The 15,071-nt window shown below is 35.3% G+C and overlaps 1 pseudogene; it reads right to left on the reverse strand.

Annotated features, from left to right (window-relative positions):
• Positions 1 to 704: 704 nt before the first annotated feature.
• On the reverse strand, positions 705 to 15,068 carry LOC149204965 (uncharacterized; annotated as a pseudogene).
• Between the last annotated feature and the right edge of the window lie 3 nt (positions 15,069 to 15,071).

Here is a 15,071-nt window from a genome sequence, read left to right on the forward strand (position 1 = left end):
AATCATGTCAACATTCCCAAAGAAACCACTAGCCACGAGTAATTTGTGAGGTACAACAAATCAATGCATCTCTCTCTTGGATGTGAAATCTCATTTAATAGCACAAATCCTATATCTACATTCTAATTTATAGAAACTAGAAATCCTAACAAAGGTCAACCTTTAGTACCAGATTGTAAGTTACATTTCTTTTCATCATCAATGTTAGTTTTTTCAGTATTGAGGTCCTCCAACTCTAATCTTTGCTGCAATAAAACATCTCTAGATGCATGACTTGGTTTTCTAGGGCCATGAAACTTGAGAAGTTCAAGGCATAAATGCAATTCTAAAAAAAACATGCAAATAAAAAATATTGTGTCAATTCAAAAAAAATTATGCCCACATCGAAAAAATAGCAGATGAACATGTGATCTAAACTAATTGGACCCCTAAATCTCAACCCCTGATTGTGAAGAGCAACATCCTCAGCCACCGAACTTGCATATTTGAACTTATTTCTTTGAAACCCCTATGGCTAGGAGTTTCTTCTTTGATAGGAAAGTCCATATCTGATACTGGACTTGGACGTCCACCTTTTGTTTTGGTTTTTTTTGAGTCGCAGGATTCATTTAATTCATTTCCAGGAACTTCATCTATTGCACAACAAGATGGAACACCCAACAACTCTCTAGGTAAAATTTCCTAGAATACATATACCAGTTAGATCATTCAAGAAAATAAGCTTGATAGTTCAAGTGGAAATCATAAAATGCATAAGCAATGTGTAGAGTCAAACATAACAATGGAATGATTCTTACACCTATCATGCAGTCAACACCAATACCAGACAATGTTTCATTCTATATTGTTGTAGGGACCAAAAATGATGTTTCAAGAACACATTCTTCAAATCCTTTCTCATCTACAGGTGAGACTTTATGTATGTTGCATGTGCTCTGCAATTGTTTAGTTGCCATGTTTGGAACATATCTTGATTGTGGAGGAGTTTTCTACTGTGATACAACTAAGAGACTAGATAATCTCTCCTTGAGAATTCTTGATTCAAAATGATCTTTATGCACTAAATCATATCCCTTATCCAAGTGAATTTCAAGATAATTGTTTGATTGCAAGGTACACAAAGAATCCATTTTCTTGTTGCTTGACCTCCACTTTCTCAGCAAAAATCTACCTTTCAAATTTAAAACTTTAGCTTTAAGCCTAGATATTTTTCTCCCATATTTTATTTATTCCATAGGTAGGGTGTCACCTTGTTTGTCACAGTCAATTCCATTTTCAGTTTCCCTGTTATCACAAGAAGCATTACCATTCTTCCCAACACTACCCCTCTCAAAACTTGTGGCAGATACTGGAAGAGATTGGGATCTCAACAGGCTATTGGGTGACATATCTATTTTATTATCCATATTTTTGTTGTCTAATTATATCCATCCCACTCTGCATTCATGTCCCTTCTACTAGGCCTTTTAATCTTGCTACTTGGTTCATGCATATCAGAAAAGAATTCATAACATTCCTCATCACTCACGTTAGCTCTATTATTTTGTTGGTATCTTTTTTACTGATACACTTGTTTATTTTCATCCAGAAAAGCAAGGAGTTTCCCTAAGGAATCTTGAGTTTGTCTGTTGTGTTGCTTCCCTTCATGCCCTTGAGCAGCTCTCGAACTTTTTGAAATTGTCTTCGCAACTGCTTTGTTTCCATATTTAGGTGAATCAGAAGGTTTGCAAGGGGAAGATGACAAGGATGAGCCTAACTTGGTTTTGTAATCCCATGAAGATTTGGTACTAGAGGTGGAAGATTCTAGGGAAGTATTAATGCAGACATATGGAGAAGTATCTATCAACCTATTTGGTGAAAAATTTTTTCTTCAGAAAAACCCATCAGAGTTGGAACTTAAACCAAACTAGCTGAATCATTTTTCATATCTCTCGTCACATTTTCATTGCCTTTACTTGTAATCTGTCAGGTGATTTTCCTTGGATGCTTAGGAACATCAGGAATTTCATGCAAGACAACTTCTTTATTAATCCTTGACTCATTTTTTCTCTTCTCCAAAAAACCCATTTTAACCTTGTGACTCACTTCTTGATGAAAATATTGAGTGTTATCCCTCACTTCTTCTGGATCACTGAATCCAATTTGATATCTGGGGAGTAGCATGGTGATGGACTGGGACTAAAATTTTTGACACCTTTCTGGAGTAGGCTTTGAGACAACTATTCTTGTTGGTACAAAGCAAATGTTATTTCTACCATATGAACTTAATGCAGGAAAATTGTTCTTTTTTCCTTGCACATAACAGTCTGGCATTGACTTCTCAGGTGGTAAGAATATTGCTCAACTTCGCTTTCTATAAAAAACTTCTTCCCCTTCTACTCTGAAGGTGTTTTTCAGTTTCTTCTCTCCTTTGGAATTCTTTTGATTGTTCTCCTTTTCCTTCAATGCCCCAATACTTTTCATTGGATTTGACGACTTCATTTTTGGTAATTGTTTTTCTTGAGTTTCTGAAGTATATTTTTTATATTGAGGATGATTTTTAAGCAATGAATTTGGTTCGTGAAGAAATTTCAGGAATAGTTCCTTATTTGATTTCAAAACTTCCAATGCATTGAGAAATTCTTTGGAACTTTGAAGCTCTTCATCAGTTGCAAGATGCTGAGAATTAATAACACTCTCATGTACAAGGGCCATTTTTACCTCATTCAACTTTTCACATAAAAGCATTTGTTTTTCCACTAACTACATTTTGAGTTCATCTGGCTGGACATATTTTGAATGATACTGAACCTTTGAAGCTTACCAAACTGTGAACTATTTCTTAAACTCCTGAGAACTATTTCATAAATATAATAAATATTCAGTTTAAGAAATATTTATTTTATTCAGTGTCCGAGTTTATTCATATTTATTATATGCATTAGAACATTGATTTTTATCCTCCAATGCCAAAATAGAGTACTTGCAAAGTAAGAGAGTAGCAGAGAAATCAGATTTAAGATAAGCCAACAATAAAGATTTTGTAAGAATAGATTCTTCTATCAATATTTTTTTGAGTAAAAGCTTCTTATGGTTCTAGTTGCTAGCAAACATAACGGTCATTGAGTAACATCTAGAAAACGGATTTTGCACACTGTTGATAAATGACGAAACAATCCAAGGGGCTTCTCTAGGAACTACCACTTTTGGCCCTTCCTCAAGGTAGTATATTGACAATTTCCTTTGTGACAACTATGAAAAAATAATGTAAAGAAAACATCAATAACTTTGACTAACTATGACCCTAGAATAACAATGCTTACTCTATAATATTTGTTGGAATGATAACAACAACCTAGTATGTTTCATATGTTGTTTGGTATACAAAGGAGTTTACATTCAGTTGGATGGAATGAAAGTTCTTCTATACCTAGACATGGCAATGCTTCCAACTCCAATGTTGGTGCAAGGGATCATTCATCTTCTCAGCAAGAAGAAGCTAGTTCAAGAAACATGATGATGGGTATTGCTATTAATACTTGGTTTGTTGTAGGCTCAGAGAACAGAGAAACTAACCATGAATCTATAAATTGGGTTCCAATGAACCAAAATCCAAATGGACCTGGGGGTATTGCTTCTTTGATGCTACATCTGCTACCAAGTATGCCTTGGGGATCACATCATATTCCATTCACACAAGCACCTAAGAGAAGTAGTGGTTCTTCTCAAGGACAAGGCTTATCATCGTCTGTTTCCATGCCTTCATAGGTTAGTCATTTTAATCCTCAAAATATTCATTCCTCTTCATCATAGATGTGCATGTGCCATTAGTCACTGGTTTGCAAGTCCCACAATATTTTAGATCAGCAACAATATTGATGGAACGCCAGGGTGATGGGTTGGTAGGTGTACCATTTGGGTCGCTGCAAGCAATTGCTGCTGAAAGTGATGGACACAACAAAATAATGACTGAGATTTGTAGTATGTACCTTACTAAGAGTTTTTAATGAAGCTTAGTTTTAGAGACAATGACTAGTATATTAATGTCATTTTTATGTAGTTCTTCAATCTCTGAGGTGGCTATAATTTCAGATTTGGCTCTTGATGAAATGATCTATCTATAGAGATCCTTCTTGTAAAAGCAACCTGGGTTGTGGGATGTGTAGGGAAAATTGGATTTCTCCCAACACAGGGAAGGAGGGACAACACAGAGTAAAGTTTGCAAATCCCTGTCAAGACAAATATCAATTATGAAATTTGGTTCAATCCTTGGAAGATACTCCTTAGAAAAATAACTTGTTTGGTTTTTTTCCCTGTCAAGACAAATATGAATTATGGAATCACTTGTTTGTAGCCAATCTCTATTTATGGGAAATTTTTATGCTCATTACATTGGCATTGTGTGTGGTTCATGCTTGTTCCAAATTAGAAATTTTAGGAAACCGCCATCAAAAGTACTGCAATTGGCTTGATTGATCTCTTTGTGACAGTGTAAGACTCTCCAAATATCTTTCAGATCAATGTTTTCCATAGAAACTCTAACGCTAATTCTTGTAAGCTTGTGTGCAAAAGAGTGTCTGGGGACTTGTTATGAACAAGAGTTTTCCAGTATGAGTAGTAGGCATTAATGCTATTAAAATAGGAGACAAGCCTTGTAGCCTTCGACCATTCAAACTGAATCTAGCTACAGGGAAAATTAATAGCTTGGCATAAGGTGACTGACTGAAACAAACTTTGATCCCTTCCAAAAATTAGAGAAATTGTAAACTGCCAAACCACTAACAAAATTTTCTGGAAAAATTCCAGAGTTTGAGGACATGCCTTGCCATGTTTCTGGAATTGGAATGTAAGGAAGAAGTTGCAAACATTTGAGAGGGGCAGTTTCCTTGAGCTAATGACACTTCCCACTTAGATTCCTCCAATTTGTGATGCGTTGAAGCTTGTTTGAACCTCCACCTTCCATCTTTGAACACATCTATTTTGGGTGCAAAAGGAACAGCTTGAGGGGAAGGAATAAGGAGAGAAAGGAGGTTGCCTCTAGAAGGAACTCAAAGATATAAGTGATACAAAACAATGAATAATGAAACACCTATAGAGACCACAAACCAATGAACATAGAACCATAACCCAACCTAAATTTTTCCATTGCAAACAATCCTTAAATGAAGCTCCTTGATCTACCATTTCCAAGGTGTTTGGCTGGCTTGTCTACATATAATACTTCATATTGATTGTTGTGCACATTAGTATCCACTTTATTTTGAATTTAGGGGATCAGTCTAAAGTCCATCACCCTACCTTTAAATAATGTTCCAAGGTTTGGTGAATGGAGCTCCTTAAATTGCCATTCCCAAGGTGTTTGGCTGGCTTGTTTGCATTGAGTACTTCATATTGATTGTTGTGCACATTAATATCCACTTTATTTTGAATTTAGGGGATCAATCTAAATTCCATCACCTCACCTTTTAATAATGTTCTAGGGCTAAAGTTCAGAAGCTAACATAGCCTAATGATCTGCCTCCTCATTCATTTCTCACTTGAAAGAATCAGATTCATTTGAAAAGAGAGAGAATGTTGTTTGATTATGGAAAGGAGAGTCTTTCATATATACTTTTCTTGATTTGGTTGGTCAATTGTTTCTTTTATGACAATATTATTCAAAATATTTCGAAGACCCCATGTGTATTAGGTGTTGCCTATTAGACGTTTTGGAGTTTTTGGCCGGAATCTAGCGAAAAAAATGTTGGTCAAATCTTGATTTGTGTTGTTTAAACTAGGTTTTTGACTACATATATGGATTTATCACCCTAAAAACCCCCTCGGGCACTTGGATTGTGGAAATTTCACAACTTAAAGTTGTAATTCCAACAAATCCTTCTCAGATTTTGGGCAAATGAGACCGAAAAATAGGCCTCAGAAAAATTTCCAAAATTTCTAACAGATAGACTATTAATTTTAGTAACAATGGTATGTTCTATGCTTAAGAGAAGTTTTACTTCAATTTTCTTATTAGCCCAATATCGATATCTAGTTTAGAAATCACATCAACATGATAGTAAAATGCAGATAGAACATAAACAATAATAGTAAAAGACTCGCCAAGACAAGAGGACACAATATATGGCACCCCAGGGACAAACCCCAATGTGGGGAAACCCTTGATCAATTCTTCTTATAATTCTTCAAAAGTTCAGCAAAGAGAGAGAGAGTACAATCTACAATATTCACTTTCCCAATCACAGTGAAATATGATCAATTAAACAAAAAAAAAAAAGCCTTAACCAACAACTCAACGTTGGTCAACAGGGAATATTTTGACCTCCAAAACAGCTCAGTCAAACTTGGTCAACTAGGCCTCCAACAATAAGTCAAATCAACCAAAAAATAGTCCAAAAATATTTAGTCAAATATGGTAAAAAAAGTCAACGCAGTAGCAAGCCCTTCCACAGTCAATGTTGGTCAAACAGTGGTCAAACAACCTCAGATTTCGTGCCCATAACTGTGGCCTGCCCAAACAGAAATACCCCAGACAAAACTGTAGTCAAATATGGTCAACGCCAGTCGAAACAACTTCTTGCAGCTTTCGGTCAACGCTGGTCAACGCAAGGACACCAAAAGAATAGTTCCTTCTTCACATTTGTGGAGAGAGAGAAGCCTCAAAAGATCTGTACCAAACAATGAAGGAGAGAGAAGAATGAATGTGTGAGATGCCAAAATGAGGAGGAGGCTTCTTGTATTTATATGCAACGTTGAGGGCTTGAGGGTGCTAATTTGATGGCTGGCTGACCTTGACAATTTGTCCATAATCAAAATAAATTCATAACTCCATATGTACATGTCAGAATGGGATGATCTTTAGATCAATCCTACACCTCTTGGAGAGAGGAATCCAATAAAAATATCAGATGCCTCATATGAGCTATCCAAGGTGAAGTTTGGCACTAGTTGCCAAATTTAACACTCCCTCTCAACTAGGGGGAACTTCACCTATCAAACTGCCCAACAATATATACCATCACAGTGTTTTCTCTACTCTGCTCTGTTGAACCATGAAGAAAGAAGAAATGATTGATAATGTATCATACCATTCTCCACTGACCTGAAGCCAATCTCCAATAATAGAGAGTTTGTCATACCACTCTTAACTGACTCGAAGTTAGTTTCCATTGATCCCATATCAATATCAACATCCTAACATAGGGATTATGGTAGTACATGATGCATCTATGGTCCCTATCCTCATTTCCCTACTCATTGGCCGAATGAGAGGTACTTCCCATGAGTCCCGAACTGCATGAGTAGGATGTGTTGATAGGAGAAGGAGAAACACTCATCTTGCTCATATGCCATAGGAGAAGGTGAACCACTCATCCTATGCATATCTCCACATGGGGTATCACAGGGGGAGGTGAACCACTCACCCTGTATAGTGTGCACCATTAGGGGAAGGTGAACCACTCACCCTATGGTTGTTCATCACTCCAAGAAGTACCCCAAGCACCCTCGAGCTCCCAGAGCTCAACATCCATCTCATACGGGACCCTCATAAGAGGGTCTCTCCACGACTCCAAGTCGTTCACGGAAGGTTAAGAATTTGATCTTCCTTAGGGGCTTCGTAAGAATATCAGTGACATCATCAGTCCCAATGTGTTGGAGCCTCATTTCTTGCCATTGTACCATATCCCAGATGAAGTGGTACCTGATATCAATTTGCTTGGAGCAGTCATGAAACATGGGATTCTCTGAAAGATGAATCCCACTCTGGTTGTCGTAGAATATCACGATGGTATCCAACACATTTCCAAAGAACTCACTAAAGAGCTTCCTCAACCAAACAGCTTCATAGGAGGCCATACTAGCAACAATGTATTCAGCCTCAACAATGCTTAAGGAAACCGACTTCTACTTCTTGCTCATCCATGATATTGAAGCAAAACCTAGAGAGAAAAAACATCCAGATGTGCTTTTACGATCCACCACACTGCCAACCCAGTCTGTATCAGAGTAATCATGGAGCCTCACATTTCTTGCAGTGTATCTCAGTTCATAAGTGATTGTGCCCCAGAGATATCTCAAGATATTCTTGGCAACAATCCAATGTATGTGATGAGGCTTGACCATAAGATGACTCAATGTATTCACTGCAAACATATGTTCGAATGGGAGTTCACCAAGAACATCAGGTCCCCCATGAGTTGGCAATACTTAGAAGGATTTCCCAAGTCGAGCCCAACAACAATTCCACATAACTTCTTGAAGTTAAGTTTCATTGGAGTAGTCACGGAATTGGATTCCACCATCCAAAATCTTCCAAGTAGTTTCACAATATATTTTCCTTGAGAAAGGAAAATCTCACTTGGCTTTTGCCAGACCTCCAACCCTAGGAAATAATGCATTAGTCCTAGGTCCTTCATTTCAAATTTGGAAGTCAACTCCCTCCTACATTAATGAATAAGAGGGTCTGCACTTGTTAGAAAGAGATCGTCCACATAGAGTACCAAGATGGGAGGTTTATCATTCTCAACCTTAAAGTAAAGGTTCAGATCAACTTCACTTCTTGTAAATCCCAGCTTCATTAGATAGTTATCGATCCTCTCATACCAAGCCTAGGGTGCTTGCTTCAACCCATAGAGGGATTTCTTCAACCTGCATACATGTGTCTAACGATCTTGAACTTTGAACCCCTTAGGTTGTTCTGCATAGACTTCCTCCTTAAGTGAACCATGCAAGAAGGCAGTGTTGACATCCATTTGGTGTAGATTCCATCCTTGCGAGGCAGCAAGGGAAATGATCGAACGAATGGTGGTGTAGCAGGAAACTGGTGCAAATATCTCATGATAATATACACCTTCCTTTTGAGGGAAGCCTCGAGAAACAAATCTGATCTTGAACTTTTTATCACTTCCATCAGCTCTTCCATTCATGATAATCAGACTTATCATGAAGCTTTTCATCAGACTTGAAGTAGGATGTGGAGGACATTGAATCTTTTCCTTGATTTGTGATTGCTCATCTTAGTGATTTCTCTTCTCACTCTTGCTTGGGCTTTGTGTTCACCTCAGCTCCGATACCATGTTAATTTTAGTAACAATGGTATGTTCTATGCTTAAGAGAAATTTTACTTCAATTTTCTTATCAGCCCAATATCAATAACCCGTTTAGCAATCACATCAACATGATAGTAAAATGCAGATAGAACATAAACAATAACAGTAGAAGACTAGCCAAGACAAGAGGACTCAAGATATGGGACCAACCAGGGACAAACCCCAATGTGGGGAAACCCTTGATCAATTCTTATATTCTTCAAAATTTCAGTAGAGAGAGAGAGTACAATCTACAATATTGACTTGCCCATTCACAGTGAAATCTGATAAGTCAAACAACAGAAACAGAAAGCCATAACCAGAAAGTCAACGCTGGTCAACAGGGTAGATTTTGACCTCCAAAACAATTGGGTCAAACTTGGTCAACTCAGCTTTCAACAACAAGTCAAATTAGCCCAAAAATAGTCCGAAAATATCTAGTCAAACTTGGTCAACGTAGCAGCAAGCCCTTCCATAATCAATGCTAGTCAAACAGTGGTCAAACAACCTCAGATTTCGTGACCAGAATTGCGGCCTACCCAAACAAAAATACCCCACACAAAGCCGCAGTCAAAGATGGTCAACGTTAGTCAAAACAACTTCGTGAAACTTTCGGTCAACGCTAGTTAACGCATGGACAACAGAAGAATAGTCCCTTCTTCGCACGTGTGAAGAGAGAGAAGCCTCAGAATTTCCATACCCAAACAATGCAGGAGAGAGAAGAATGAATGTGTGAAATGCCAAAATGGGGAGGAGACTCCTTGTTTTTATATGCAACATTGAGGGCTTGTGGGTGCTAATTTGATGGCTTTCCAACCTTGACACTTTGTTCATAATCAAAATAAATTCATAACTCCATTTGTACATGTCAGAATGGGATGATCTTTAGATCAATCCTACACTTCTCGAAGAGAGGAATCTAATAAAAATATCAACTGCCTCATATGCACTTTCCAAGGTGAAGTTTGGCCCTAGTTGCCAAATTTAACATTATGGTTGTAGAATAGGCTATCTTATTTCCTCTAGGACCGTGAAAACCTGCCACACATGTTGTACCTGGTCTATTTAGCTTTCAAACTCATCCATATTTTTTTTTTTGTTTTTGGTCTTTTCATTTATGTTTGTGTGGTGGCAGTTCTGTGATTCTTTAACAAGAATTATATTTTGTAAGAGTTGTAAGCAATTGTCTTACAAAACAAATGTGATTTAATCACAAATTAATTCTTTGGGTTATTGTTGTTAGCTTTATATATATCCATTTCCTCTTGTATTTTTGATGTACCGAGATGTTTGTGTGGTAATTTCATAAGTGAAATAGGTTTTATAAAAGCAATTATTTTAGATATAACAAAAGATTGAATTGAGGCTTCTGTGATCCATGACAAGATTATGAGAATTCTTCGACTTAAATCACATGATAGTACATTTGTCAACGCGTTTCGAACCAACAAGTGTGGTTCATCGATGAACCACACTTGTTGGTTCGAAACACATTGACAAATGTACTATCATGTGATTTAAGTCGAAGAATTCTCATAATCATAACAAAAGATGTTAATGCAACATATAAAAAAAGATGTTAATGAAACAACTAATGTCGAGATATGGAATACTCGGTCCATCTAAATGACTCACACAACTAGTACTCCAAAGTCGTACATGTTTCTTGCTTGAAAAATATTCTGCAAATATTTATGAGTAAGATCCACTGTATTTATGGATATATTTGTGGAAACAATTTTTGTACCATGCAGTTAGCTTGCTTGAAAAATCTCCATTTTTTTAACAAAAATATAAAATATTTGAATATTATTTTCTACAAGTATTTATGAGTATTTATACCATGCATTTAGCATGCTTGACAAGTCTCCATTTTTTTCTACAAAAATATAAAATATTTCGTTTTGAATGTTACTGGACTCTGGTGTGGGCAGATTACAAGAAATGGGATTGGAAAAAGGATGGGGAGACAATGTAGAGAATGTCTTGGATATGATTCATTTGTTGTTGGAGATCCTTCAGGTACCTGATCCATCAACTTTGGAAATGTTTTTAGGAAGGATTCCTATGTTTTTCAATTTTGTGATTTTTTCACCTCGTGGTTATTTTGGGAAAGAAATTTTAGGAATTCCAAACACTGGTGGACAGGTAAACATACTTTTTATAATTTCACTGCCCATTCCATGATATCCTCTCTTTATTGTTTGATTGTATTTTAAACTTTTACTTTGATTTTGTTTTGTCTTTTAACTATAAAATTGAAAATACTTGGTATCATATCCATTTAAACAACATCCAAAACTTAAAGATAATATTAGTATTATAGTTGTTTTGTGTTAAAATATTTTCATATTCAAAGTTTAAAGATATAAAAGATAAAAACAAATGTCAATGCCCTCATTTGATTGTTATTTGACTTTGGTGTGGGAAAGTTCCAAGAAATGTGATTGGAAAAATGATGGGGAGACAATGCAGAGCATGGCTTGGATATGATTCATTTGCTATTGGAGATATTTTAGGCACCCGAGCCATCGACTTTGGAAATGTTTCTAGTAGGGATTCCTATGGTTTTTAATGTTGTGATTCTTTCACCTCATTGGTTATTTTGGGCAAACAAATGTTTTAGGAATGCCAAACAAGACATCAATGGACAAGTAATTTTTTTTTATAATTGCAATGTCCATTCCATGAAATCGTGTCTGTATTGTTTGATTGTATTTTGAACATTTCTTTTGATTTTGTTTTTCGTTTTATCTATGAAATTGAAAATACTTGGTATCATGTCCATTTAAACAACAACCAAAGCTTGAAGATGAAATTAGTATTACACAATATTGATTGAAGTTGTTTTAGTTATTTTGTGTTAAAATATTTAGAGAAAGTTTACTTTCATGGTGTTATTTGAGTACATATTGTTTATATACTTGACCAAGTTCATGTATTAGAGAATGAAATCTTGTTGCAAATAAAGCAACAAGGATTATACATCACATCTCATATTATTTTGTTTCGCAAGTTATCTACAACTTGAGATTTTTAGCATGTAACTTAGTTAACATGATTGTATCTTAAGATTTCCTTGAAGGTTGAATATTAAGTTACTAAGATTTTCTTTTATATGGTGATGTTTTATTTTCTTTGTTTATACAGGTTATCTGGCCACATAATGACCACTATTGCCCAACTGAAGAAAACTTGTTCAAGTTTCTTGCTTTTATGGGGAAAAATGGCTTTGACATTGCTGATGTTGAGGTATATGTTGTATAAATATTTTATACTCTACTTTAGTTTATATTCTAGTGTTAATCATCTTTCATGTTTTACACTCTGCAATGTTTTTTTTTTTTTTTACCAGAAAATGAACTCAGAACTCAATATTGATGGTAAGAAGCAAGAATTGATGAAATAAGAGAACAATAACAAATGAAAAGAGAGAGAGAGAAGATAATAGGTCTAGTGATACCCATAGAGCCAATATATATCCCTCATAAGACACACACATAGAGAATGATGGTCAAGTCTTTAGAGTTGATGAATTCACTTGCAATGCCTTGACAACACAATGATAATGTTTTGAAATGATGAAACAACATTTCATGTGTAAATTGTAGTCCAACCAATATTAAATTGGAAACTCATATTGTAATATTTGACATTTTATATAATATAATTTGTGGTTGAAATTATTTATAGTTAGTATTGTAATTAACATATGTAACTTTGCGTTTTTATATTAGATGAACATGCACATTGTATGATTTTTTTTTTTTTTTTTTAATTTAGTCCCAAAATCATACTAATTAATTTATGTTGATTAATAATGAACACACAAAATTAATCTAAAACTATTAAGTTAGTAGTTTATATTGATCAGATTGTGTTATAATCCCACTAGGACAAAAATGGTTCCATTCTATTCAAGTGCATTTTGTTCCATAGATGAAAAGAGTAGCTAAGAATAAATAGAGAGAGAGAGAGAGCAAATAGAGAGGGTTTGCATTCTATAGCAGCCTATGAGTTGCAAATCTCACTCCTTTGTACTTGCATCCATTTCCATTCGAAGAAAGAGAGGGTAGAGCAACATCATCTTCTAGTTGGGCCCAAAAGGGTTTCCCATGTTATGTCTCATGTTATCGTGGCTTTGTGAGTGATTCTTCTATTTTCTCTCTATTTTCTGCATAATTATATTTTACATGCATATTAAAAAGCTTTACTTAATAATTCAATGAAATATAAGGAAAAATTAACCCTCGTGGTATAGGTTTTGGAGTTCAGTAAACTTCTTTATTAGATTTGTTGTGATGAACTATCTAATGGAATATCCATAGCAGTTTACAGATCACCTAGTGAGGGTGCCTCTAAGGTAGTTACCTATTCGGGGATAATAATGCCATGTCAAAATTATGCATAGCACTCTAGCATGGACTTTAATTTGACTTTGGGTATGTGCTCTTAAAAGGAGGAAGTTACATATTTCTCTTTTTGTTGATGTGATGTGAAGATAATCTACCTTTTATTAGTATGAGAAGGGAGAGGAGAATAGTTTTTATAGTTGCATAATCAATTCCAAGGGATTCAAACTGATGGATTCAACTTTAATGTACACACATGTAAATAGGAAGGGTTGACCGATGCTTCTTCATACTCATTTCCATGACAACACTATGCCAAAGGAAAGCCCAGTGGAAACTTCCTTCAAATCCTCATGCCAAAACTTTGCTTGTGGGAAGGATACATGACCCTTAGAATATATCCTTGAGTCACATGAATGCCATCCATGAAGAAGTGTCTCTTGACTCTTTCATGTGCTTCCCCTACATGAAAATGCTATTATGGAAGAAGGGTTGGCCGATCCTTCCTTGCAATCCTAATTATGTAAAAACATTGCTTGAAAAAGAGCTGGTCAATCCTTCTCCATGCTACCCTCCACAAGAAAATCATGAAACACAAAGGATTATCCAACTCTTCCACAAAATATCTTTTATTTGAAAACTTCCACAAAATATCTTTTATTTGAAAACTTTTTTAAAAGAAGGATTGGTCTACCATAGATTGGGTACCCATGAATACGAAAATATGTAATAATATGTAACATTAAGTCAAAATACCATATAATTTAGTTAATTAACATTTGTTTTTGTTGAAGGTGGAAAAATAAAAAATAAAAATAAAAATAACACTGATTTTCATTATTAAAAATGTTTTTCATAAAGAACTTAATCTAAAGATCGTATCTCAAGCACAATAAAATATAATAGTATCTATGAAAAAAACATAGATGAATATTTATGAAAAAGCATAAATGAAAATGCTTGGACTTGGGATAATTTTCCTAAACATTGCTTTTCAACTTTTGTATTATACTTTATCATATAAGTAAACAGGTTTATATATATATATATATATAAATATAAAGATCATCATATAGGCTTGGCCGTGACTGATCATCAAATGGGATGAATATTTATGAAAAAGCATAAATGAAAATGCTTGGACTCTGGGATAATTTTCCTAAACATTGATTTTCAACTTTTGTATTATACTTTATCATATAAGTAAACAGGTTTATATATATATATATAAATATAAAGATCATCATATAGGCTTGGCCGTGACTGATCATCAAATGGGATGAGAATAAAAAGGATGCTTCATTCCATGATTGGAACTGGTCTGCACTCTACAGATTTATGATTGGTGACGGGAAGGGGACGTACCTGATGGGCCACAAGCAAATGAGAATAGCAGGTTCAGTGATACGAGTTATGAGTCACCATAGCAAATATATGCATTAATGCTGGATGATAATGCCATACTTTCAACATCTGGATTTAAAAAAAATCGTTGAAAAGATTACTGGAATCACAGTTCCTTCATTGACATTGCACCATTTATTGATGTTGTTGAAATTAATGTTTATTAGGCGGTGAACAAAACATACGTGTCTCCCACCTTGGTGTCTGTCAAAAAAGCAGCACAGATTTGTGGGTTGATATCAACCATGAA

Source organism: Pinus tabuliformis, chromosome 1_2 (genome assembly GCF_031772625.1).
Source record: "Pinus tabuliformis cultivar Carrire ecotype Pingquan chromosome 1_2, CPIR1, whole genome shotgun sequence".
Classification (NCBI taxonomy): domain Eukaryota; kingdom Viridiplantae; phylum Streptophyta; class Pinopsida; order Pinales; family Pinaceae; genus Pinus; species Pinus tabuliformis.